The sequence below is a fragment of the Bos indicus genome, chromosome 22, assembly GCF_029378745.1.
Source record: "Bos indicus isolate NIAB-ARS_2022 breed Sahiwal x Tharparkar chromosome 22, NIAB-ARS_B.indTharparkar_mat_pri_1.0, whole genome shotgun sequence".
In the NCBI taxonomy this organism is placed as follows: domain Eukaryota; kingdom Metazoa; phylum Chordata; class Mammalia; order Artiodactyla; family Bovidae; genus Bos; species Bos indicus.
Genome location: NC_091781.1, coordinates 10,242,587 through 10,265,900, shown reverse-complemented (window position 1 = coordinate 10,265,900; position 23,314 = coordinate 10,242,587). Strand labels below are relative to the sequence as shown.

Genomic DNA, 23,314 nt, shown 5'->3' with positions numbered 1-23,314 from the left:
CCCAAGACGGATGGATCATAGTCGAGCATTCTGACAAAACGTGGTCAACTGGAGGAGAGAATGGTAAACCGCTCCAGTGTTCTTGGCTTGAGAACAACCCCATGAACAGTACGACAACCAACAACGTCTAGGGCAACAAACCCTGAATGCCTGCCATTGCCAGGTAGGTACTATAGGAGGTATTAAAAATACAGTGATGAACAAAACAGTGATGAGATAGGCCAATGACTAAGAATATGTCTATGGGCCTATTATTATTGTTATTATAAAATAGATGCATTTTTACAAAGGAGAGAAGAAAAAAGTCATCTGCTAGGGTTAAATAACAAGGACGATAAAGACCATCTAACCTTTCTAGCACAGGGTATTTGAAATTAAAGACATTAGTGAGAGAATGTATCCCAAATTACATGACTCCTTCTCTCCTATACACATTCCTGGGCATGTAGCTTTTTAAATGAAATATCCATTCGTTTTTTCCTAGCTTTAACAAAATAAACTGGCGAGGGACTTCCCTGGTGGTTCAGTGGTTAAGAATCAGCCTTCTAGAATGCAGAAGACGCAAGTTTGAGCCCTGGAGGACTGGGATCCCACACGCCATGGAACAACTAAGCTCATGAGCCACACTACTGAAGCCCACAGGGCATGACTAGAGCCTGTGCACAGCAACAGAAGATCCTGCGTGCTACAACTAAGACCCGACACAAGCAAACAAAATAAATAATAAATACATAAACCTGCAAAATTTCATTTGATGACAAGCCACAAAGAAAATCTCAAGTAAGTTTGTCCTAATAGAATACACTACTGAATATATTAAAAGTATAAGTGACTTTAATGTATTGGAATGAACTTACTTGATCCAAGCAAAATAAAACAGAACTCATCAATTCATTCTGCCCAAAAAAGTTCTCTCTGATGAAAATTCAGGCCATTCCTAGCTTAGCTGACTCCGTTTTTTTTACTCCTACACAGCTGCCTGTTATCTTTGTCAATCAGAATGAAGACTGATGATAGTTTTATGATTCTGCCATAGAAAATATACCTCTATACAAGAAAGTCCATGCAGTCCATGGAGTTGCAAAGAGTCTGACATGACTGAGCATCTGAACTGATACAAGAAAAGGTTCATTTAAAAGGAAACAGAAGAAAAAAAAATAAGAATGTATATTGGAAGGCAGCACATGATTAAATCCTAGCCACCAATCAAGACAATTTCTGGAAAGCACAGACGGTTTTTTTTTTCCCCAGAAATATGCCATCATTCTTAGCCTCAACACCATTTTAAAGATCATTCACTTGTTTAATAGTAATGCTGTATAAACACCAGTCACCCACTGAGAGAAAAGCAGCATGCAACAGAAGGTTCTTTTTCAGAGTGGAGTGACAATTTAGCTGATGCTCTCTGGGATCATCCAATATTTGCCCTTCAGCCAACTTTCCAAGGACTCACTGAAAGACATTTCATAGAAGTGGGATACAAAACATAGACATTTTCCAATTCCAGATACACAAAAATAATTAGAGAAGAAAAAAAGATTTGGCTGGAACTGTAGCAAAGTTTAACAGTAGTTTTGTTAGAAGAGTGTTTTTTCTTCTTGATTCTCTAAAACTTCAATAGTATTGGGGGGAAAGAGATGCATTTAAAAATAAAAGCTTTCATATCAGAGAATAAACTGGCCCCAAAGTGGATTGCACCCAAATCAGGCCCAATATGCTACCCAGCTGAGACACGCTGTCTGACACCACCACCAGTGGCATGCTTTTGAATAGAGGATTTCTTTCTCCTCTTTTCCCATAATCCATTTTCCTTCTTTCTCAACTAATACACTGCCTTAGACCTTAGAGCTGCCAGGATATTCCTTAGCACACAGATTTAAATAATTATCTTTGCTAGGGGGCTTCCCTAGTGGCTCAGTGGTAAAGAATCCACCTGCCAATGCAGGGGACATGGGTTCGAGCCCTGATCCAGGAAGATCCCCACATGCCATGGAGTATCTAAGCCCACGCGTCCTAACTACTGAAGCCCGAGCGCCCTAGAGCCTGTGCTCTGCAACAAGAAAAGCCACTGCGATGAGAAGCCAGTGCACTGCAACGAAGACCCAGCACCACCAAAAATAAATAAACAAAAAATTTTTTTTAAGAATTATCTTTTCTTAAAAATGCCTAAAAACCAAAACTGTTTCAACAAGCTCCAGGCTAAGCCACCCTGAGAGAAAGATGACAGCGAAAAGGACGGAGGCGCAGGATCACAGGGAGGAAGCGGAGACGACTTCCTGTCTCCCGTGTCCTCTGAGACCCATCTACAAGGGCACCCAGGGGTTCTCACGCATAACTGGCCAGATCCCGCCACCTTTTTCACCTGCACGTGAGGCAGATCAGTCATTACCTATTTGAAAAAACAATTGAGGGCTTTTGAAAAAATTACATTGTTTGTATTCTGTAAGGAGACATCCTTACTGACATTAGAAAAAAGTAAGGTTTTCAGTTCCTATGTAACCATCTTCTAATAACTCTAGAAGAGTCTACATCACCGACAGGGGGAAACCTTAAAAGAAATAAGATTTCTGGCATAGACAATAGAAAACTACTTTCAATGAAATGACAAAATTAAAGATAGACTCGAAGGTGACCTCAAATAAATTATTTCCAGTTTCGGATTCTAAAGTAAATTTCTATTCCAAGGAGGTTTTCTCAAGAACAGTTTTCTTTGGGAGCCATGTTAATTTCTTCCAGCTTTTCCTTAGTGCTATCAACCAAACCCAGAGCTAAACCTTTACACCCCCTGACAAGAACAAAACTGCCTGCATTTTTGTGAACTCCTTTATCCAATGTCAAGTTGATTTTCTCCAGATGGTTTTGTCATTAAGTATTTGTCTACCTAAAGGAAAGAAAGGGTGCTGTGAAATATAAATCTTCCAAAACAGATATATCAATAAGGCTTTCTCTTCTCCAATAAGCTTCTCATGCAATACATTTCTGAAAAATAGGCATTTTGCCACATTAAGTGGCATTTCAATCATGATACGGTTCACTTTTATGAGAACAGAATATCAGTGTGTCATATGCTAAATATAGCACACTTAGATAGTTCTGTCTGGATCCTGATGGGTACAGTTCCCTTATATTGTAAGTATTATATTTCATCATAGAAAATTCAACATACTGGTGTTAAGTCTTTTGTGTCAGCATTGCCATTACAGGTAACCCAAGTCCATACAATAAAACATTTGGTAGTTACTTATAAGCAAATCCCAGGATCCAGAATGGCAGCTGAACTGTAATTAGAGCGACTGGAGCTGCTGCCACTGGATAAGATTTAAATCGAGAGGCTCTGAGCTGGTTGCATGACCAGTTGCTGCTCTGCTCTTCCCGCTGCCTACGCCTTCTTTTCTTCACCCAAAGAGCAGAAATAACAACTGTCTACACTCTCTGACATGGCTAATGTGAGGCTCAAGTGAGTTAAGATAAATGCAAGCACTTAGCAGACAAAATGTTTCAAGTGTCTTGAACTAACCAGCTCTTTTACATATTTAGCTTATGAAGCTGACAAAAGGGCATTCCTAGCCTTTCTTTAAAATTTTTTATTTTTAACTAAACAAAAGTATCCTCAAAATTGCTTCTACCAGTATGCTTCTTGTGATATCGCTGGCCATGCTAAAAAAACATTTTAAGGTACTCTGTGGTATTCAAAGTCTTTTTTGGAAAATCTGAATGAATACACAAGTTCAGAGGTATAACTGTATAATGCGTGTTAGTCACCTTATTAGAACACAAATTGACTTAGAAAGACAAAGGTCTTTAAATGGTACACTTAAGATCTGTGCGTATATCTCTATGTAAATTCCACCTCAAAAGAAAAGGACCTTCAAACAAATACTGAACTCTAGTCAATGATGCACATACTGAAACATTTCGAGTTGAAGTATACTGATACCTTCTACTTATTTTGAAATGCATCCGAAAATAAAAAGGAATAATGGATAAGAGGAGAATGGAGAAAGAACTACATGGGTGACAACATACAATAAAATATTAATCGTAGAATCCAGGTGGTAGGTACAAGAGTGTTCACAGACCTCTGTCAACTTTTTTTTTTAAGCTGTGCCACGCAGCTTGCAAGATCTTAGTTCCCTGACCAGAAATCAAACCTGGGCCCTGCAGTGAAAGTGTGGAGTCCTAACTACTAGACCACCAGGGAGTTCCCTCAACTTTTTTGTATGTTTGAGATTTTTTATAATAAAATGCTGGGAAAAAAGTAACTGGTTGACAAAGGTAGATGACTACATGAACAAAAGGCATGGCAACTGGGAATTGCAATTAAAAAATCTTGATTTGAAATAAAAAGGAAGGCAGAGGTAATCGCAGTATAGAAGAATACCAGTAGTTACACACACATTAGGAAGATTATGGGGAAAGGAGAGAACATGAATTCCTGGACTAAAAGAGAAAAAAAAAGAGGAGGAGGGGGAAGGGCACAAAGAGCAGGGGGAGGAGAGGGGGAAAGAAGAAAAGAAAAAAGCAAGCAAGGAAGGGAGGGAGGGATTGCAGAGACATCAATTCTGAAATATCTAGATGAGACCATTACACAGAACCCACAAAAGCAACAAAAGGAACACCCAGAACTTGAGGCAGAGTAAAAAATGAAAAATACATATATGAGGCAAAACTGGACGGCCTGGCAGGACAAAGATAGATAGATACTAAATACAAACTAAATCTCAGGAAAAGTATCAGAACCTATAATGGTTAATTTAAACTCATCTTTTATAAAATACAATGCCTATAAAAGGTCAAAGACTTGTATAGTCACATCTCCTACTCCCACATTCAGTCCTCCTAAGAATTACCGAAAATGTTTTTTAAAGTCCAATATTTTGAATACATAGTATTCTTATATACCCAATACAACCAATAATCTTTCCATTTCCTCTTTTCATAAGAGTACATGCCAGGGGTGAACTTCCTTCCTTGCTAACAATGTTATTCAATAAATGAACTCTAATGGGCTGTACAGAGAAGGCAATGGCACCCCACTCCAGTACTCTTGCCTGGAAAATCCCATGGGCAGAGGAGCCTGGTGGGCTGCAGTTCATGGGGTCGAGAAGAGTCGGACATGACTGAGCGACTTCACTTTCACTTTTCACTTTCATGCATTGGAGAAGGAAATGGCAACTCACTCCAGTGTTCTTGCCTGGAGAATCCCAGGGACAGGGGAGCCTGGTGGGCTGCCGTCTATGGGGTCGCATAGAGTCGGACACGACTGAAGTGACTTAGCAGCAGCACCAATGGGCTGTATGTTAAACATGATTTATAATACTACATCATCAACTGTGCAGAACCTAAATCAGGAAGATGTACTCTTACCAACAACTGCATTCTCAGCTTGTCCTAAGAAGTAAATCATGTTCAAGTAGTACCATTTGAATGGACTCCTTTCCCCACATCTTTAATTATCTCAGAAATGTATGGCCGCATGTTCAGAGACTGAATGGGAAGGAGAGAGAAAATTATATACAATTGAAGATAGGTCCCACTTAAAAGTGTGAAATAAAGCAGAAAATAAGAAAACAGCAGAAGTACTAGGGTTAAAAACAGAAGCTCAGGTGACAAAAAAACCCAAACAAAAGTGATAAAACCCTAAACAAAAGAAAAATGTAGAAGTGTGAAATAAGGATATGATTTTCTAATGTAATATGAAGGAGATTCTAAAATTAGGAAATTTTAATAAAAGAAATCATATACCTTTAATTTTCCCCCTTTCAATGAAGATCTACTGAAAATCTGCAAGGCACTACGTACATACTAATCATTGCCTTGTAAGTGGAAGAAAGAGTACAATAGGAAAATTAAAATCATAAAGAGGTCAGAGAGAATGTAGCTATACCATTTTAATGTATTCTTTCTTTTTTTTAATCAAATAATTAATTTATTTATTGGCCACACTGCAGGGCATGTGGGAACTTAGTTCCCTGACCAGAGATCAAACCCATGCCCCGTGCAGCAGAAGTGAGAGTCTTAACCACTGGATATCAGGAAGTCCTGTCTACATATCCTTTCTCACTATTCAGAGAATGGTGTTCTCTGAGGCACAAAGGTTTTTATTTTGAGGAAGTCAATTCACCTATTTTTTTCTTGTGTTGTAAGACTTTGATGCTGCATAGCTAAGAAAGCACTGTCTACCCCAAGGTGACAAAGATTTACTCCATTTTCTTCTAAGAGTTTTGTAGCTTTAGCTTTTACACAATCCATTCTGAGTTAGTTTTTTTTTTTATATGGTGTGATGCAGGGATCCAACTTCATTCTTTTGCATGTGGATATCTACTCTTTCCAATACCATTTGTATGACAGTTCTTTCCCTCCTGAACTGTCTCAGTACCCTTGTTAAAAATAAACTGAATATAAAAGTAAAGGTTTATTTCTGGCCCCACAATTCCATTCCATTGATTAATATGTATATCCTTATGCCAGTATTACACTGTCTTGATTACTGTAGCTTTAAAGTAAGTTTTAAAATTAGGAAGTATGAGCCCTCCAACTTTGTTCCTCTTTGAGACTGTATTGCTGTTCATGACTGTTCTGGGTCCCTTATCTTGCCATACGAATTTTAAGATGAGCATGACTATATTTCTGCACCAAAAATTGAATTCTGCACTGTCCAAGATCAATTTGTACAGCAGTGTCATCTTAACAATATTAATATTCCAAAACATGAACATGGAATGTCTTGCCATTTATACAGATCTTGTTTAATTTCTTTCTCCAATATTTTGTGATTTTCAATGAACAAGTCTTGAACTATTTAAATTTCTTTTCCCATCACAGGGGTCATTTTAAAGATCAAGTAGATATATTGAGTACGTTTTTATAAACTGTAAAATGTTTCAGAAATATAAGGTGTAACTGATGCCAAAAAAAAAAAAAAAAAAAATTTGAAATCACAATAGCAAAAGAGGTGACAAAGCAAAACTCAGAAGTAAATCCCGTGGCTAAAGTTAATCTCAGTTGAGCCACAAGTGGGTGGGTAGGTGGGTGGGGAGCTGTGTATTTTCAAACATAAATCTAACCCTAAATCTAATCCAACGTCAGACCTACATACTTTGTAGGAAGGCATTTTTCTCTATTTCCAATTAACTAGATATGTTCAGTTCAGTTGCTCAGTCGTGTCCGACTGTTTGTGACCCCATTTACTGCAGCACACCAGGCCTCCCTGTCCATCACCAAAGCCCGGAGTTTACTCAAACTCATGTCCATCGAGTTGGTGATGCCATCCAACCATCTCATCCTCTGTTGTCCCCTTCTCCTCACGCCTTCAATCTTGCCCAGCATCAGGGTCTTTTCCAATGAGTCAGTTCTTCGCAACAGGTGACCAAAGTATTGGAGTTTCAGCTTCACCATCAGTACTTCCAATGAATATTCAGGACTCATTTCCTTTAGGATGGACTGGTTGGATCTCCTTGCAGTCCAAGGGACTCTCAAGAATCTTCTCCAACACCACAGTTCAAAAGCATCAATTCTTCAGTACTCAGCTTTCTTTATAGTCCAACTCTCACATCCATACATGACCACTGGAAAAACCATAGCCTTGACCAGACGGACCTTTGTTGGCAAAGTAATGTCTCTGCTTTTTAATATGCTGTCTAGGTTGGTCATAGCTTTTCTTCCAAGGAGCAAGCATCTTTTAATTTAACGGCTGCAGTCACCATCTGCCGTGATTCTGGACCAAAACAAACAAAGTCTCTCACTGTTTCCCCATCTATTTGCCATGAAGTGATGGGACCAGATGCCGTGATCTTAGTTTTCTGAATGTTGAACTTTAAGCCAACTTTTTCACTCTCCTCTTTCACTTTCATCAAGAGGCTCTTTAGTTCTTCTTCACTTTCTGCCATAAGGGTAGTGTCATCTGCATATCTGAGGTTATTGATATTTCTGCCAGCAATCTTGATTCCAGCTTGTGCTTCATCCAGCCTGGCATTTCACATGATGTACTCTGCATATAAGTTAAATAAGCAGGGTGACAATATACAGCCTTGATGTACTCCTTTCCAGATTTGGAACCAGTCTGTTGTTTCATGTCCAGTTCTAACTTTTGCTTCTTGGCCTGCATACAGATTTCTCAAGAGGCAGGTCAGGTGGTCTGGTATTCCCATCTCTTTTCAGAATTTTCCACAGTTTATTGTGATCCACACAGTCAAAGGCTTTGGCAGGGGAGGGAGGTGGGAGGGGGGTTCAGGATGGGGAACATGTGTACGCCCGGGGCGGATTCATGTTGATGTATCCCAAAACCAATACAATATTGTAAAGTAATTAGCCTCCAAGTAAAATAAATAAATTTATATATATAAAAAAAGCAAAAACAAAGGCTTTGGCATAGTCACTAGAACAGAAGTAGATGTTTTTCTGGAACTCTTGCTTTTTTGATGATCCAGCGGATGTTGGCAATTTGATCTCTGGTTCCTCTGGCTTTTCTAAATCTACCTTGAACATCTTGAATTTCACAGTTCATGTATTGTTGAAGCCTGGCTTGGAGAATTTTGAGCCTTTGCTAGTGTGTGAGATGAGCGCAATTGTGCGGTAGTTTGAACATTCTTTGGCATTGCCTTTCTTTGAGAGTGGAATGAAAACTGACCTTTTCCAGTCCCATGGCCACTGCTGAGTTTTCCAAATTTGCTGGCATATTTAGTGGAGCACTTTCAACAGCATCATCTTTTAGGATTTGAAATAGCTCAACTGGAATTCCATCACCTCCACTAGCCTAGTTCGTAGTGATGCTTCCAAAGGCCCATTTGACTTTGCATTCCAGGATGTCTGGCTCTAGGTGAGTAATCACACCATTGTGGTTATCTGGGTCATGAAGATCTTTTTTTGTATAGTTCTGTGTATTCTTACCACCTCTTCTTAATATCTTCTGCTTCTGTTAGGTCCATACCATTTCTGTCCTTTATTGTGCCCATCTTTGCATGAAATGTTCCCTTGGTAGCTCTAATTTTCTTGAAGAAGATCTCTAGTCTTTCCCATTTTATTTTCCTCTATCTCTTTGCACTCATCACTGAGGAAGGCTTTCTTATCTCTCCTTGCTGTTCTTTGCAATTCTGCATTCAAATGGGTATACCTTTCCTTTTCCCCTCTGCCTTTCATCTCTCTTCTTTTCTCAGCTATTTGTGAGGCCTCCCCAGACAGCCACTTTGCCCTTTTGCGTTGCTTTTTCTTGGGGATGGTCTTGATCACTGCCTCCTGTACAATGTCACGGACCTGTCCACAGTTCTTCAGGTACTCTGTCTATCAGATCTAATCCTAGGTATGAAGCAACAGTAAAAAGAACTACCTGTCCTCCTACTAAACTTACAAGGGTGTGTTTTCTTTTTGAAATATGTGTAATTATAACTGAAATACTTTCATGAAAAAAAGTAAAAATCAAAATATGATAGAAGAATAGGATATCTGCCACTGATAATAAAATAGAAGGGATCAGAATTAAGTCCCAAAGAGGGGGGTAATTAGCTTTAGACTTTAGTTTCTCCTTCTGACTGGGAGTGAATTCTACTGACAATACTCACATTAACTCTATTCTATTAGTTAAAAAAAGAAAACTTAGAACATAATACAACAAAAGAAAAAATTACATGAATAAAGACAATCATTTTAATTTCTTTTTAATCTATAGCAAAACAAAACACTAAGCTGAAAATGACCCAAACTGACAATAGCTTTAAGTCAAGGCCAGTCAACATGATTCAATAAATTATGGCATTAGAAAACTCATGGGAAGCAAATAAAGACAGGGACAAGTTTGATATCATGCCTACAAGGTATAAAAAGGTGACAAAATGGCATGTAAAGTGTGATTGAAATTATGTAAAATTTTGTACATATGAATAATAAATGGCAAAGGAAACTGTATAAAAATTATTTTTTCTTAAGCTTTATATATTGTAGATAATCACCTTACCAAAAACTGATTTAAGCTACTAAAGCTATAATTCTGGGGCTACCTCATAGTATGAAAACATGCAAAGAATAATCAGCTTTGACACTGTATTAAGTTGATGAAGGGGGAAGATTCATTTGACCTGAGTACTACAAAGTAGGACTATAAAAATTTATGTTGGTTATATCTGGTAAAATCATAATTTTCTCACAGATTTCACACCAACCAAGACTCTTATGGACACAACGAAATTCTAAGTAAACGAAAAACACATTATTAATTTTAAAAAGAATGAACACCATTAGATTAACCTTAAAAATGTAATAAAATGACAACTCTGACTGGAATCAATAAGTCAAAATTAGAACAAAGAAGTAACCATTAATGTTACCAAGTCTTGGGTAAGACATCAATGTTCAACTCTACATGTTTTTATGATTAGAGCAAAATTCTTTGAAATTCTGGGTTTCTCTTTAGATCCCTATGACTCTTCCACCATGCATTCACCCACTGGGGGAAAAACAGTGGTGGCACAGGTACTTTTATAGCAGAAAGGAAGATGCCAACATTTCCCTTCTCTTGGGCCATGCTGGTCAGGTTTGTGTAGCTTAAACTTGTCTCAGAAAGACAAAATAATTCCCTGAAATGGCAGGCAAGGTACTGATTAGGCTCATAAAAGGAAGAAGCCAACAGGTAAAATATGATATAAGTACAGTGTTCGTGAGGGAAGGATTAGAGAAGAGAGCACAGCTGTGAGAGTCGGGGATCCATGTGCCACTCCAATCCAAAGACACAGGCAACGAGGGCCACTCCAGACACAGTACTTCTGCTCATAAAAGACTCAATACCAACACTTGGTGGGCTCCTTTTTATAAACACGAACAGACCTTCCCATACCTGCTCATCCACTACCCCCAACCCCCCAACACATACTGACATTCGCACACACAAAGAAAAAGAAATCATTAATAACTTCTCTGGGACTTCCCTGGCGGTCCAGTGGCTAAGACTCCACTCTCCGACGCAGGGGGCCTGGGTCTGATCCCTGGTCAGGGAACTAGGTCCCGCATGCGACAACCAAGATCCCACAGGCTGCAACTAAGATCCACTGCAGCCAAATTAATTTTTAAAAGTAATAACTTTCCTGAAGTTAAGGCCATGGGTCACCAGATTCAAAAGGCCTACAGAATGTACAAGTCCTGAATCTACACCAAGGTATTTCATAGGGAATTCTTATAGTTAATTTCAAACATGGGAACAAGAATGATTTTACAAGCTTTCCAGGGATGAAAAGATCAGGTCACAGATAAAGGATTAACAATTAGAATGCTTTCAGTCTTCCGGAAAGAAAAATAATTCTGGCAACAAGAAGACAAGAGTGATGCCTTCACATTCCTGAAAGAAGATTACAGACCCTCTGTGTGGCTTAAGCCCAGCCACACCATTCTGTTCTTATGCATGCACGCTCAGCTGTGTGTGTGGGTTAGTCACTCAGTCATGCCCGACTTTTTGTGACCCATGGACTGTAGCCTGCCAGGCTCCTCTGTCCATGGGATTTTTCCAGGCGAGAATACTGGAGTGGGTTGCCATTTTCTCTCCCAGGGTCTATTCTCAAACTTGATTACAAAAGACTTCAGGCTACCATGTTTTCAAAAAACTTATCTTTTACACCCTATGTTAATAAGTTACTAAAGGTACCTCTCTAATGAAAGAGAAAATCAAAAAGAAGGAAACATAGCATACAGGAAATAAATCCAAGACCGAAGAGGTGAACGGGATCAAGCCATCCCAGGGTGACGGGCATCCCAGGAAGAAAGCTACAGACTGAAGCAGTCACTGGTTCCAGAGACATAACAGAGGGCAGCATCGCCCAAATCTCCACAGCCTTTGAGACTTCTTTTTAATATGAGCTGAGCTGGCCCTGGTTTTTAATCTGAATTTAGTCTCTCTTGACCCCATGTTGATGAAGTTCCCACGGTTTCACCCCCAGCTGCCTAGATGGGAGGGAGGCCATATTTCACACCATGGATATATTTCTCTTTTACCTACTGCTAACAGATAGAGCAGGAAGAGCCTGAAAGAACAGTGTACTTCCCCAACCATATTTCTTCTTGGTACTTAATACCTTGTAAAGACTTCAGCTCCACCAAGTGCCCCGACTGTGATGAGTCTTAGGGTTTCTCAGGACTTATTAGCAAACTTTCCCAAGGACTTAGCAGAAAGGACTCAAGAAAGACTCTGTCCAGCTTATCTGCTCCTGTCAGCCTTCATTTAATAGTGGCAACATGGGCCTTTCTGTTCTTAAGTAGGTTTAGATTTGCCATTCAGTTTTTCAAAACTGTCAAAACAGAGCCTGCCTAGGGATAAGTACTATGGTAGAAATTGGCCTACTGTTCATCGAGTCATTTCCCTTTCTGGCCCAGTTATACTACATTTCTGGGGCTTCCCAGGTTGCACAGTGGTAAAGAATCCATTTGCATGCAGGAGATGCAGAAGACTCGGCTTCGAACCCTGAGTCAGGAAGATCTCTAGGGGAGGAAATGGCAACCCATTCCAGTACTCTTGCCTGGAGAATCCCATGGATAGAGGAGCCTGATGGGCTACAGTCCACGGGGTCTCTAAGAGTCGGACATGACCGGGCAACAGAGCACACATGCACGCTACATTTCACGACCTTCCTTGCATTAGGAGCAGCTAGTTGACTCAATTCTGGCTCATGGAACATGGACAAAAATGATGTATGTCCAGGCCCATCAAACTTGCCATGGAACCCACCACACTCCCTCTCTTTGCCCTTGAATCTGTCAGCCAGAGGCAGAGAGTTCAGTCAAGTGTAAAAGTCTCTGAGTCCCATGGAAAAGCAGAGTCACGAGATGAAAGTGGTCTGAGTCCTCAGGTGACTGTGTGGAACCAGCTACCCCTTCGCCAGCGGGAGTGAGAAAGAAGCTTTAAAGTGTTAAACTACTGAGACTTCGGTGTTTGTTACAGTAGGTTAGCCTAACCTGACAGACACGAAAAGGTGATCAAACCATTCAGTTTCTCAAAATTAAGTCACAAATTGACTAGGAATACATATTTGGAGGACGGGATGTGATTACAGAGCAAGGCAGGGAATGGTTCCAAAAGAGTTACTGCCATGTAAAATGGGATTATGATTACTGGGAGGGGAAAGAGCTGCCATTTAAGAATATTGGCAGGAAACTTTGAGGATACTGAATGTTCAACTTCTTGGCCTAGGTAGTGAGACCAGAGGTGCTTATTTTATTATTCTTCCTGAAACTGTATTTTTGTTTTCTATTTCTCTATAGGTATTTCACAAATAAACCACAAATTACTAAATCAGAAAGAGCAGACATGTGAAAAATCTATTGGAGCATTTGGGGAAAATAAGGTGACTAGAAAACCCCCTCCCCCTCCACAAAAAAGGTCCTTAAATCTCGGGGGGTGGGGGGGTGGGGGCGGGGAGGGGTGGGAAAGAAAGTTAAGCAAGAAAGGAAACAATCATGGTATTAATTCTTGGCTTAAGTCGTAAATAGTATTTAGTTATAAGGAAGACACAACTATGGATTTAAAATTGCAAAACTAGAATGTTGCAGCGAAAAATAGAAGAAATAATGAAAAAAATACTACAAAACGATTAAAAAACAGCAGTTTTCCACCATTTGAAGATACTCTGAAGTGCATATATGTTTTTTACACAAACATAGGTTTATACAATATGTGCTATTTTGTAACCAGCTATGGCTGATGCTATGGTGGCTTCCCACTCTCGTTTACATCTTTGTGTGAACACCTCCCTTGGAAACTGGGCAGAACTCATGACTTGCTTCTACCAACAGACTATGACAAAGGTTACAAGATGTCATTCCCATGATTATATCACACTACATGGGGCTGTCTAACCTGAAGAATCGCCCTGGGCTTTCCTTGATGCTTTGATGAAGTGGTCAGAACATCCAAGGGTCAAGAACTTCAGGTTGGCCCTAAAAGCTGAGAGCAGCCTTTAGGAGCTTGAAGACAGCCTACCGATGACCAAGCAACTTCTATTAAGCAAGAAGCCTCAGTCATAATTTCACAAGAAAATTAATTCTGCCAAAAACCTAAGTGAGCTTAGAAGCAATTTTTTCCCCCAGTTTAGTCTTCAGGGGAGAATACAGCCCAGCCATGAAACTGTACTGCATGAGCTGACTGCAGCTTCATGAGACCCTAAGAAGAAGACAGTTTAACTTTGCTCAGACTCCTGCCCCCAAAGAAACTGTAGGATAATAAATACAGGATAATAAATGTGTGTTAAGTTGCTAAATTTGTGCACAGAAAGCAAATGCAACTGCTTTTAAAACTGGATGAATGAATTCAGCAAAGTTGTAGGGATAAAAAATCAACACAAAAGATCAGCTGCATTTCTATACACTAATAACTGAATGAACAACTAAAAAGGAAAGAAAAAAAATACCATTTACGATAAGAAAAAAAGAACAAAATACTAGGAATAAGCTTAACCAAGAAGGCAAAAGATCTGTTCACTGAAAACTACAAAATATTGCTAAAAGAAATGAAAGGACACATGAATAAACAGAAAGCTACCTCCTGTTTACGGACTGGAAAACTTCATATTGTTAAAACGTCAAAACACCCAGAGAAACCTACAGCTTCAATGTACTCTCTACAAATCCCAATTACAGATTCTGCAAAAATGGAAAAACCCATCCTAACATTAACACTCCTATGGAATCTCATGGGACCCCAAATAGCCAAAACAATCTTGAAAAAGAAGAAAAAGGAGGCATCACGCTTTCTGATTTCAAAACTTACGAGAAAGCTACAGTAGCCAAAACGTGTTACAGGTGTATAGAGAGACACAGAGGCCAATAGAATTTAACAGCACAAAAATGAACCTGGCATACATAGTCAAATGATTTTCAGCAGGGGTGTCAAGGTCAGTTAATGGGGAATGGACAGTCTTCCCAACGACAGGTGCTGGTAAAACTGGAAATCCATATGCAGAAGAATAAAGTTGGACTCTTACTGTATGCTGTATACAAAAATTACCCGTTAGTAGGTCAAAGAAATAAATATAAGAGCTGAAACTGTCTGTAAACAAAAAGGCTTCTGATGTTTGACATAGCAGATTTTTTGAAGAGGACACCAAAATCGCAGGCAACAATAGGAAAAGTTAGAGGAAGTGGACTTCAAAACTAAAAACTTTTGTGTATTAAAGTACACTATCAACAGAGTAAAAAAAATCGACCCATGCAATGGGAGAAAATACTTGCAAATCATATATCTGATAAGAGATTAGCATGTGGAATATATAGAGAACCCCTGAAACTCAACAACAACCCATTCAAAGATGGACAAAGGACTTGAACAGCTGCTTCTCCAAAGATACACAAATGATCAAAAAACACCTGAAAAGATGCTCAACATCATTAATCATTACGGAAATGCAAGTCAAAACCACAATGAGATAGTACCACTTACCCACTAGAATGGCTACTATTTTTAGAAAGAAACAGAGAGGGAGAATCTTCGACACAAGAGTGTCAAAGATGCAGAGATGCCAGAACTTCTGTACACTATAAAATGGTGCAGTTGCTACAGAAAATGGTATGGCATCACAAAATTATTGTATGATCCAGCAATTCCACTTATGGGTACACATCCAGAAGAAAAGCAAGCAGGGCTCCAAATAGATATATACCTGTGTTCAAAAGCAGCATTGTTCACAGGAGCCAAAAGGCGGAAGCAACCCAAAGGTCCATCAACAGATGAATACACAAAGTATTTATATATCCATATATGATAAAAATATTATTCAGCTTTGAAATCAAGTGAAATTCTCATACATGCTACACAACATGGATGAACCTTGAAGACATTATGCTAAAGGAAATAAACTAGCTATTTTATAAGACTAATACTCCATGAGTCTACTTACATGAGGTGTCTAGAGCAGTCAAATTCATAGGGACAGAAGGTAGAATGTGGTTACCAGGGGCTGGGGAGCAACGAGGATTATTGCTGAATGGGTAAAGAGTTTCCCTCTGGGAAGAGGAAAAAGTTCTGGAGATGGATGGTGGTAACGGCTGCACAACAACGTGGATGTCCTTAATTGTACACTTAAAAATGCTGGAAATGGTCAATTTTATGTTACATATATTTTACCACAATTAAAAAACACTTTGGATAGAGAGCAAAGGATGAGTGTAGTAAGACAGCAGGATAGAATCTTATTTCCTTGACTATCCATTTGGACGTGGGGAAAAACATCTCATCTAAATCGGATTTCTTGGGACGTCCCTGGTGGTCCATTGGTCAAAAGTCCACCTGCCAATGCAGGGGACACAGGCTTGATCCCTGGTTCAGAAATACCCTATGCTGGGGGCGCAATTCGGCCTATGGGCCACAACCACTGAGGCCTGTGCTCTAGAGCCCACGCTCGGCGGCGAGAAGCCCACACCACAGCTGGGGAGGCCGGGGTGCAGCAACGAAGACCAGTGCGGCCAGAGACAAGTCAATAATTTGTTTTTAAATGGATTTTTTTTCTATTTTTAGTCCTATAATCTTTGGATCATTTAGCAACAACATATACGCTTACTAATTATGTTGTGATTATACAAGAAATAACACAATAAATACAATTTGTTACTGTAAGTGATTAAACCATTTAACAGAAAAATAAACACTTCAACATCCTAACTCCCTGCACACAGCATAGTTTAACTGCTCCTAGCTGTTAAAATGTTTCTATTGAGAAAAGTGGGAGATATAGAAAGAATAACAAAGTGATCAGAACAAACAACTTAAAAGTTAAATCTGTTTCCTAAAGCTGTAATTTTATATCCAAACCAGTTAAAAATTTCCTGTTTCTAGAGAAGGAAAACTAAGACATAGAAGGTTCAAACTGAAAACAATGGGAAAAGATGACTGTCATTTTTAAAGGAGGATTTTAATAATCTATTTCTGAGAAAATAAAAACACCCTGATAAGCCCTTGAACTTCAAGATTTTCCCAACCTCTTTTCCACTCTCCCTCTGCTGTGCTCTCATCTCACTTTTTTTTTTGGAGGAGAAGGGGAAGGCAGGGACAGGGAAGCAATATAACAAGATAATAGGAACATGACAGATAACAGGAATAGAGAGAAAAACAGTGATTATTTTTTCTATTCACACTGAATACTAAATACATCATCATCATCAAATGCTAGCAATCCAAATTTCTGAGGGAAAGGAAAAACTCAATTTTCTGGAGTGCCAGCCTACTCTAAAGCAAAAGAAAGGAAAACGGCTGCAGGTTTTGCATCTCTAAATGCAGGCTGTGTGCCAAATTCTTCCAACCACCTCCACTCTAACCAAGGATTTGGATAAATATGGTGACATGAGCCTTGATCAAACAAGTGGCACGCTAAGCTCTTTAACAGCTTTCTGGCCTAAGAAGCTCTGAGATCAGTTAAAGAACGTCAAACCCAAGCACTTTACTAAGTACAGAAACACCAAGGTTTCATGAGAAAGCATCTGGTACAGAAAGGCAGCTATGCTGGGACACAGCATCTGGTAATAAACCAAAAATTTAGAGCGAGAACTTTCTGATATTATACATGGGGCTGCACAGTTCTATGGGAAGAAGAGAATGAGAATTCAGGAAGAAGCTTATTCCTCTGTATAAACTCAATAATCCTTTTTAAGGTCTCTGAACTGGACTACTATTTCAGCTCGGGACATGGCCTCCCTACTGGGGTAAGAGTAACGTCTTTTCCCCTGGTGTAGAGCATTAGACTGATTCTTGCCAAACACTCAGAACCAGACATGACATCAATACTGCGCTCTTCCTTGCGCATTCTTCCACAATGCTGCCCTCGTTAGCTTTCCTTAATCAAGCTCACCCCACACAGAGGGAAAACAAAAGGAACCTGGATCTTAGACATGCACGCTAAGCACATTTTCACCCCCAAACTGAGCCTTAATCTTCCGAAGGCAAAGGTCCTTTATAAGCTCCCTCTTCTGTTGCCATCTTCCTAAACCGCAAGCCTTCCTGACTTGCAGTGGGGCCAGGACACATTGTGGTTATGTGGTAGGTTCTGTCAGGAGAGTTTTGACAAGGCCTCAAAATAGACCCTGGGCACCGGCCAAGGAAACTGCCACTCACAAGTTCCAACTTTGTCCTCATACATTAGCTCCCCAGCACTTCCTACCCACCCCCGCCCCTGCCCAGGCTCTCCTTTTAAAAGAGTAAAGATTCTTGAACTCTTGCTAGTCTTGAGTACGCTGTATAACATTGAAATTAAAAATGAAAATCTTCCTTATTCTGCTCAGGAACATTTTGCAGAATAAAGACTAAATCTGTACCTACCTTCTGCCTTGAGAAATTAATCCATCAATAGCATTCTGGTTTGTAAAATGATTTTTGGGTCTCAAATCCCACAGAGGTTTATTTTATTATTAATAGATTAGGATGTGGAAGGTAAAGGAAGCGAAAAAATAGGCCATTTATTTCCCATGTGACTAATATTTGGCAGCAGACTTCTGCAGGGCAAGAAGTGAAACTGTGTATGTTTTTAATTGATATTGGTCATAAAATCCTAAAACAATCAAGCTACTTCAAAAGGCACTCATTTAACTAGTATCACCTAATATAAATGAAGTAGTCTGTCTATAATCGCACGGTCTTCAAAGTACAGTGCTTCTACCTTTCCCAGTATAAATAAAATCACCCAGCTGTCACTCTAAGGGGTTTAAAATTACCTTATAAAATACACTTGCAGTATATTTTTAAATTGCAAGGAGTAGAAAGGATACAAAATAATTAACAGCTCTTTTCTCCTACAAGGTTAAGAAGAAAGGTAATTTCTATTATAAAATGAATCCCAATATAAGCTTGAAATACATTTTTAAAATTTCACAATTTAAGTCCCAACCTGCACTCACACTTCCAGAAATAAATCCCACATACACACTTACACACCACAGCGAAGGCTTACACATGAGTTGTTCATTACAGCATTGTCGTTGTAGTTTAGTCACTAAGTCGTGTCCGACTCTCTTACGACCCCATGGACTCTAGCCCATCAGGCTCCTCTGCCCATGGGATTTCCCAGGCGAGAATACTGGAGTGAGTTGCCATTTCCTCCTCCAGCGGATCTTCCTGACCCAGGGATAGAAGCCTGCATCTCCCGCATTGACAGGCAGATTCTTTACCGCTGAGCCACCAGGAAAGCCAAATGTCTGGAACAGGGAATGTTAAACTGTGGGAAATGAGCAAGTTTTGTTTCATCTACATTAGACAGGTCAGCTAGTCTTTTTTGAAAAATAGATGGACATATGTGCTAATATAGAATGATCTCTAAGACACATCAAAGGTCAGAAAGAAAGAGACAGGGCATTTTTTTTCTTAACACAGGAGATTATATATGGAAGAGAAATTTTGGAGAGACACACAGGAAACCATTAACCGGAAACCACTGCTTGGATTACGGAGTTGGGTGGCAGAGGGAGTCAAGCCTAGAAGTTTATCGTGGAAAGGAAACTTCCTTTTCACCATGGGACATTTTCTTTTAAAATGTTTTATCAATTTTAAAAAGTTCTACAACCACTGAAACAGAAGGGAGCACTCTCCTTCTGTGGATGCAATTTTCCACCTCTTCTTAATCACCTGTACTCTTCTTATCTACTGCTCTTCCCATCTCTGCTGCTGCTGCTGCTAAGGCACTTCAGTCGTGTCTGACTCTGTGCAACCCCATAGACAGCAGCCCACCAGGCTCCCCTGTCCCTGGGATTCTCCAGGCAAGAACACTGGAGTGGGTTGCCATGTCCTTCTCCAATGCATGAGAGTGAAAAGTGAAAGGGAAGTCGATCAGTCGTGTCCGACTCTTCGCAACCCCATGGACTGCAGCCCACCAGGCTCCTCCGTCCATGGGATTTTCCAGGCAAGAGTACTGGAGTGGGCTGCCATTGCCGTCTCCTTCCCATCTCTAGACCAAAACAAAAGCACACATATGGAGCAAATCTCAGAGCTTCCACGAGAAACAGAATCCCTTCTCCATCCCCCAATCAAAACAAAGATATAACAGAACAAATGAAAAAGCATTAGCATACAGTAAACCCAGTTTTTAGCCCAGTGTTGGATTCCTTTTAAGTCTGCCTTAATTTATTGAAGGCCAAAGTTTTAAAGTGAAAGCACAATGTGCAGCACAGATCATTTCTAGTGGTGTCCTATCTATTATCTTAAAAAGACAAAGTGGAGCAAAGGGCAACGTTATTTTGCTCAACCCTTCTTTCTGAAGTTTTAAAAGTTGAGTTTTGAATGATGGTCATAAACTCTTTACTGTATCTAACTGAATAAGGTGGTACGTATTTCCGGTTAAAAGACCATCTCTCCATTCCGATCCTCCAGAGAGAAAGCAAAGGCAAAGGCCTATGCCACGGCCTATTTGTAGGTATGATGGAAAGTGAGCCTATGGTGAGGACAGAATGTGTTTCCTCTAAAATGATCCTCATCAACATTCCCAACATGGTGCAGGGAGATTCCCCGGCCCCCACCCCCCCCACCCCCGCCCCCACGCCCCATGTATCTTCGATTCTGCTCCTCTTCACAATAGAAGCAGGGTAAACAATTCACAAAGAGCTTTGCAAAAAACTGTTCCCTCTCATTTCTAGTAAAGATCTGTTTTTGTTTTGAGAGAAAAAGAATCTACTTTGCCAAACATATTCTCTGAATCAGTTTTTCCCTTCATTGTGGAGATGCTTAAATCCTGACCTAAGAAGGATTCTCTTACCCATCAGGACTGTCAGTTCGGGTGATTTCCACAAGGGATTTTCCAAAAGGGAATCTGTTCAATTGGAAACTGAAACTCACTATTAGTTGGACAAAAACCAAAACCAATATTAGGGAACACTCTGAATATAAGAATGGATATCCAAGGAAATAAAATGCCAAAATTTAGTTCAAGAATTAATAGAATTTACTAAGCAAGATCAACAGGGCAAATTTACCATTACTTAATAACTGATAATTAACTATAAAGTTCTTTATAAATCAATATAAGTTGATTTCCAAAAAAGAAGAAATCAAGGCTAAGAGTATCAAGAACTCTGTGATTCAAAGTCATTTTGCTTAGCAACACTTTAAAAGCCAAAAATGATCAAGCTACATTCCAGTAATAAAAAGTTACTTCTAATTTAAAATGAATTCATTCCCATAGTGAATCACTACTTTAATATACACTTTCTTCTATGACAGAACTGAAACAGGAGCTCTGTATAGTCTTCCCAGGGGTCTCCGTGGTAAAGAATCCGCCCACCAGTGCAGCAGAGGCAGGTGAGAGCCCTGGGTCAGAAGACGCCCTGGGGGGAGGAAACGGCAACCCACTCCAGTACTCTTGTCTAGAGAATTCCACGGATTGGACTCTGGAGTCTGGTGGACTAAAGTCCGCTGGGTCACAAACAGCTGGACACAACTGAGCATGTATAAAGTCTCATTCCACCTTTTTAAGGGCAGATTTTCCCAAATGGGTAAGGTCTTTCCCTCAAAAGACTGCTTGTTCTCTGTACTGCAGATTCTTTGAATGAACTTTTTCCTACCTTAATGATGGTAGCTGTCCTTTTCACTGACATTTATTTTGTTTCTAGACATTTATCTTCCTGGAGTGGGTAAAATCACAACAATCCACTTAGGAACAAACTATTCTAAATGCTAAAGCTTCTGCAAAAGTCCACTATTTGTTTCTCTACCATACTTCATGACAATAATTATGCAGCAACAAACCTAACAAAAGCCTCAATGCAACACTTCCTAGGAGAGAAGGTATCTAATTAAACAGGCGGTAACAAACCTCAAACTTTCCTCTATTCCAAGTTTAAGAACCTTATCAATGATTCATTCACACTGCAAGTGACCTAACTTCCTCAATGAATCACACTTTCTTAAATTCTTATTCTAAATGAGTATAATAGTCATCATCTCTACATGTGTTGAACACAGCATCAAGTTGGTCAAACTAATTCTGTAAGACCTTCAAACCACAGCGAACCTCAAGTCCCTGCCAAGTAACTTATCTGCAACACTTTGCCTTTTCCAACAATTGCACCTCTCCAAACTGATGCATCCCCAAAATAAACATTTAATCTTGAAACACTTATTTTAAACACTAAGAACTGATTCATCCACACCCTGCCCTCCATCTCTCTGGTTCCACATTGTGATGCCGTGAAAAAGTAATGGCCACTTATCCTCATACTCATCCTTTAATCAATGAACCTATACTACACTTTTTCTTTTTAGGGCAGAAGTGCTGAGTCATTAAATGGAAACTCAAAGAAAAAGAGTTACAAGCAGTTGAAGTTTAGGATCCCATTATTTCCCTGGCCAGGTCTCCACAGCCTGATGTTTGTATATCCCACGGTGGAAAAAGCAAAGCAAACACTTGAACTTTTTTCCCCCCTTCCCGTCGAAGAAAGAACAAGAGATGGGTTTCCTTAGGTCCTCTGGCTTCCAGCAACATACCCACGGGCACGAGAAGCAGGCCCGGCCGGAGCTATATAATTTAACAATCTGGGTGTGAATAACACCTGGCCGTAGTCAAGCATTAACCCTGACACTCCTAACAAGGGCTTGTTCTGGTCCTGCTTCATTCAGTTCGGGTCAAGGAGGAAGGGGAAAAAAAAAAAAAAAAATCCCATACAAGCTCTACGCCCTCCACCGGCCTGACGCCTTTCCCGGGTGGCCGGCCGGGGACAGACCGAGGGAGTGGTGCGTCGGGGAGAGGGAGAAGGAGCCCTAGCACCCAAAGAGCAGAGACAGCGGCCCGAGTTCATTTCTCCCACAATGGGAGAATCGCTGTCCCCGCCCGCCGATCGAGGCTGCGCGTTCCAGACCCGGCGTGATGCCCGAGGACGCCGCAGGCAGGGGGCGACCTCGACCCCGGGGCCCCCGGAGGGGGCCTGGCCCCCAGCAAGGGTCGGCGGCAGCGCGGACTTCGCCGAGTTGCAGAGGCCGGGAAGCGGGGGCCCCGCTCCCCGCCAAGGCTGGCGGGAGGAGCGGCCCTTACCTGCGTCCGGGCGCGGGCTGTGGCTGCGGGCGCCGCCGGGAAGGGCCGGAGCGCGGCTCGCCGACCGGGAGCCTGCCGGAGTGAAGGGCGAGGGGCGCGGAAGGTAGACTCGATGCCAGGTCCCCGGCCAGGCGGGCCGGGCAGGACGCGGCGGCTCCCGGCGCCTACGGCCGGTCAGTCAGTCACGCCGGTGTCCCCTCGGCGCCGCGGCTGAGACAGCGGGAACCGGCCCCCGGGAGGAGCCGCAGCCCGGGCGGCGGGCGGCGGAGGCGGCGGAGGGGCGGGGCCACAGGGTCGGCGACCCGCTCACCCGGAAGTACTTGTGGTCGCGGCGGCGCGCGCTG

The 23,314-nt window shown here is 40.9% G+C and overlaps 1 protein-coding gene across 27 annotated transcripts in view; it reads right to left on the bottom strand.

The window, feature by feature from the left end:
- Window positions 1-23,208, bottom strand: part of LRRFIP2 (LRR binding FLII interacting protein 2) — a 109,864-nt gene extending 86,656 nt beyond the window's left edge. For 8 of the 27 annotated variants that reach the window (XM_019984200.2, XM_070776023.1, XM_070776022.1 and 5 more), the window contains exon 1: window positions 22,971-23,205. The gene's annotated coding sequence lies outside the window, so the exon portion shown is untranslated. Of the gene's footprint in view, window positions 1-22,970 lie in introns of all 27 variants that reach the window. The other 19 variants (XM_070776029.1, XM_070776031.1, XM_070776030.1 and 16 more) reach the window with 9 other exon arrangements.
- Window positions 23,209-23,314: the final 106 nt, after the last annotated feature.